The sequence below is a fragment of the Mesoplodon bidens genome (genome assembly GCF_964165515.1).
Source record: "Mesoplodon bidens genome assembly, chromosome: 9".
Taxonomy (NCBI): domain Eukaryota; kingdom Metazoa; phylum Chordata; class Mammalia; order Artiodactyla; family Ziphiidae; genus Mesoplodon; species Mesoplodon bidens.
The window spans coordinates 83,205,956-83,210,869 of record NC_138166.1 but is presented as its reverse complement, the minus strand read 5'-3'; positions in this window follow the sequence as shown (position 1 = coordinate 83,210,869).

The window sequence follows — 4,914 nt, the reverse complement described above, 5'->3', positions numbered from 1 at the left end:
CGCCGCCGCCGCCGCCGCCGCGAGGCCGGGGACCGGAGCCGGATGCTCAGGGGAAAGGAGGGCGGGCCGGCCGAGGGGGCGGGGCCTGGCCGGGCCACCTGACACCTCCCCCGCCGCCGCCCGGAAGCTGGCCCACCACCGGAGCTCCCGGACCCTGTGCTGGCGGGAGGGTGCCGGGAGGCCGAGCGAGCGTGTCCCCCGACACGCCCCAAGGCCCGCGCCGAGGGAGCGACCAGATGTCCTGGTCTGGCAGTGGGTCCTGCTGGCAGTTGGCTGAGCGGGGAGACCGCTCTGCGCCATGTGTCAGGGCCCCGTTCTGCTCGGTGATGGGGGAGGAAAACCACAAGGATGGACAAATCCTCCCGGCCTGTTTTCTCCAAAAGCACGGATGCTTACATTCCCCTCGCTTCCTACGGAGCAGGTCGGAGCTGCCGCCCAGCTCGGCAGTAAGCGCGGACCCCCGGCCGCCGGCCTCAGCCTCAGAGCTGCGTGAGGGCAGGAGGAGGGAAACCAAGGCCAGGATACTCGAACCTCGGGGCCCTGATCCCTCTGCTGTCCCCGCGCCTCCACCAAGCCAGAAGCAGGGACCCTCTTAAGAGGGGCCGCTCCGTGGCCCTACGCAGTCTTTAGTGTCCGAAGAGCGCTTTTCTCCACCGCCTGCCTTCCCACCTGGCCCCATGCCCGCGGGGCTGCGAGCCATGACCCTCACTCAACCTGCCCCTCCCTGTAGCCTGCTCAGAGTGGGCACTGCTGATTTTCACTCTCATGGAAGGGAGATATGAAAGCTCATAGAGGGCTTATTCCCTTACTTCATCATTCACTCAAGGAACGTATATGCCAGATCTTGACGAAGCAATTGCTCTCACATCTCTGCAGGTCTCAGCCAGGAAAAAAAAAAAGGGTACACTTGGGAACCGGGGCGCCCCAGCACATCCAGAAAAGCATTGGGAGATTCCTAAGCCAGGGGCGCACACCAATCCCTTCTCTTGTGCATCCACTCACAAGGTCATTGGGCATATATTGTCAGTGTCACCCCCGCCCCCAGGCTCCCAGGTTCACAAGCGCTCTATATTCCTCAGAAGGGAGCCCTTCTTTGCCTGGACATCCCCTACTTATCCTTCAGCACTCAGTGGGGAGTCATCTCTAAGCAGCTGTGCCTGATGCCCCACTCCAACCCCATTATATGCCCCTGCTGTGCTCTGCCCTGTCCTTCTTCCCTCTAGGGCAGCGCCAGTCACTCTGGGTTGTCAAGGTCAGGTTTTTAATTTTCTGTCTGCCTAGCTTCTTGAAGACTGGGAAGTTATCTTAGTCATTTTTTGTATCTCCAGCATCTAACAAAGTCCTTTACACGTAGAATAAATGAGTAAAGGTAAATTTCCCAACAACACAGTCAATGCTCTGCTTATTTTAACATATGATCTCACACTTAAGGAGTTCAATGTTGCCTCTTAACCATAATGTTGCCTCTAAGCCTCTCTCTGTCTCTGTCTCTCTCTGTCTCTCTCTCCTCACCTTTCTTCTTCCCTCTCATACCCCCAGCCTCGTATGTGCTCTGAGAGATGGTGAGCACAGATCAAGATGTTTCGTTTGCTCCCCAGAGGACAGGGCTCCACTCCAGACCCTGTGGTTAAGGTGATGGAGTTGTGGGGAAAGACTGTTGAGCAGGCCCACCCAGACCCTTTCCAGAGGGTCCGCTGCCGATTTCAGGCCTGTCCAGACTTGGGGAGCAGGGCAACTTGTCAGGGATGATGGAAAGGGGTCGGCGTTAGGAGGGTGGAGGGCATAGGGCTCCTGGGAATGACAGAGTCTAATGCTGGAAGCAGAGTGGCTGTTTGTTCTGCCCCAGCACAGCTCCTTCTGGTCCTGACTGAACCAGCAGGGTCAGATAGCAGACCTTGACTGCTGACCTCCTGGCTAATGGAGGGAAGGACAGGAGAGAAAGTTGTCAACTGTAACATCTAGAGGTCCAAGCTCTCCTCAGGGGGCTCTCTTCCAGAGTATTAGGACTAATCTCTCCCTGGCTCCAGGGGTGCAGGTCACGATTCACCCTTGATTTGAGGAGCATTCAGAGGAGATCTGAACCAGTCTATTCTCAGGACCCAAATATGAGTAAAACCCAGACCAGTACTGGGTTGAGGGTGAGAACGAAGATAGGAGGCTGGAGGAAAGGGCTTAGCAGGTATGGGGGGGAGGTGGACTGTGGTCCAGGGATGCATCTCTGAAGGGCTAGGAGTGGTGGGGATGCCAGCCAAGTGATCACTTTAGGGGGATAATCTCAATTAATCCTTGTAATCCATGGACCCAGGATTCAGCTTCCCTCCTAATCCCATCCCAGCAGATCATCCTCTCTGAGGACTGATGCAGCCATTTATCCCCCTTTACCCTGATTTCTAAATGCCTAGATTCTTTCATTAAAAAGAAAAAGTGAATCTTTTAAAGATGCAAAAAGTACAGTATATTATACACATTCTTCTGCAACCTTTCTTTTTTCCTTAACTTTTTTTTCTTTTTACATTTATTCATGCTGTTTCGTACAGCTCTAGTTCATGGATTTTAACTGCTGAATTTTGTTCCATTGTTTGAATATACCACAATTGATTTATCCATTCTCCTGCTAATGAGCACTTGGGATATTTCCAATATTCCCTATTGTAAACAATGCTGTGATGGACAGTGCTGTGCATGCCTCCTTGGCATATATGTAAGCACATCTCTAAGGTAGATACCTAGAAGTGGAATTTCTGGGTCATAGAATATGTGCACCTTAAACTTTACTAGGTATTGCCAAATTGCTCTATAAAGCAGCTGAACTGATTTTTACTCCACTAACAGTGGCTGTCAATGCTTTTTTATTTTATTTTTTTAATTAAAAAATTTTTTTAAAGATTTTTTTTATGTGGACCATTTTTAAAGTCTTTATTGAATTTATTACAATATTGCTTCTGTTTTGGTTTTTTGGCCACGAGGCATGTGGGATCTTAAGCTCCCTGACCAGGGACCGAACCCGCACCCCCTGTATTGGAAGGCGATGTCTTAACCACTGGACCACCAGGGAAGTCCCTCAATGCTTTTTTAGATTCACTAACACATTTATAAATTTCTTTGCTCACCATTCCTTCTTGCATTTCATTCCTTCCTTCTTATTTCAGTTTCCTTCTTACGAAGTATATCCTTTGGTAGCATTTCAGTAAAAGTCTTTGAGTGGTAAACATTCTCAGTCTTTGCCTTAAAAGGTCTTTATTTCACAACACTTAAATGGAAATTTAGTGGGCATAAAATTTTAGGTTGACAATTCTTTTAGATATACTTTTGAAGATATTCTATTTTTTTCTGTAATCTTTTGCTGCTAATAAGAAGTCAGCTGCCAATATAATTGTCTCTCTAGGCAAACAAGTTTTAAATTTATTTTTTGTTGCTTTTAAGATTTTTCTTTTTCTCTTCAGTATTCTCCAGTTTCAGCACAATGTGTTTACAAGCTCAGTTCTCAATCTGAGGACTGTGTCTTTCTTTTATTTTGGAAAATTATCAATCATTATCTCTTGGAATATTATTGTGTTGGCCAAAAAGTTCAAACATAAATCCAGATGCAACACAAGCATTTTCTCAGGCTCAGACTTCAATTTCTCAGGGTTGACTTGGATTTCTAACCCTTTTCTCTGCTTCGTTGAACTGGTGTGTGCCATTTTAGTCTTCTTTCCATGGATAAGGTAGATCTTTGATGTTCTGAGCTTTATGCAGGGGGTTCAGTACCAGCTCTTTGTCTCTGGTGGGCTGAGGGCCCATAGCCTATAACTGAAAGCATTAGAACACATCTCTATGTCCCTGGTATATGTCTGTGATCTGTGTCTGAAATGAACCATGGGCTTCTGTGATAGTCCCTCCTCCTTCTCCTCCTCCTCCTTCTTTGTTTAGTCTTATATTCTTTAATTCTGATATCTGGGAATTTCCCTTTTTAAACCAATTTTGCAAATGTTCATACGTTAGTTTTTAAATTCTGTTTTATGTAGTATTTCTGTGTGTGTTTTAGGGGACACTGGGTGAAGAGAAACTACATTAGTTCAGTCTGTCACGTTGTCAGAATTTCCTTTCCAGATTCTCTTTATCTTTAGTAGTATTCCTAACAATCCCTATGTCTGTACGGTGTGTTATAGTTTGAAAAGTGTTTTCACATACAGTTTCTGATTTAATCCTCTCAACTTTAAGAAATGAATATTATTGTTCCCATTTTACCAAGAGGAAAGCTGAGACTAAGAATTGTAACTTTATTCCTAGCTTTTGGACTTTGAAGCCAATGCATTTCATAGCTTGGGTTTTACATGGGGAGTTTGCCTTTTCTTGACCTCCAGCTCAGGCCCTGATTGTTCTGACCACCCGCTCTTTATCTGAGGCTCTCTGAGAGGCTTTCTGCCTAACACGAGGCAACCCTTTGGCTCTACCATCTCAGGTTCAGCTCCTGGAGCTATGTCAATCCCCTTCTGCTCGGCTTGGCCTCAGTGGAAATAATGGGGTATATACAGGCCATGACTAATGGGGAGACTGACTGGCAGCTTGTCTTCAGGGTCCTTTATTCACTCACCACTGGGTCATCTCTGTTTCAACTTGAGAAAGGGCAGGCAATGTATACTTGTGTGGCGGGGAAAGGGGAACAGAAAAAAAGAAAAATCCAGGAAAAGTAGGACTCGTCTGGGATTTGAACCCGGGACCTCTAGCACCCTAAGTGAGAATCATAGCCCTAGACCAAAGAGCCACTGAGGGTTACTCTTTGCCAGCTGTGTCTTCTTTGCCACATCAGCAGTAGCCGCAGTTTGTGGTTCCTAGAAGGGCCTCTCTTCTCCGTCCAGGCTGGCTCCCAGCCCAGGTCGGCTGCACTGCAGCAGGCCTTGCCCCTCGGCTCTCTCCACTGCTCCCTGGCCC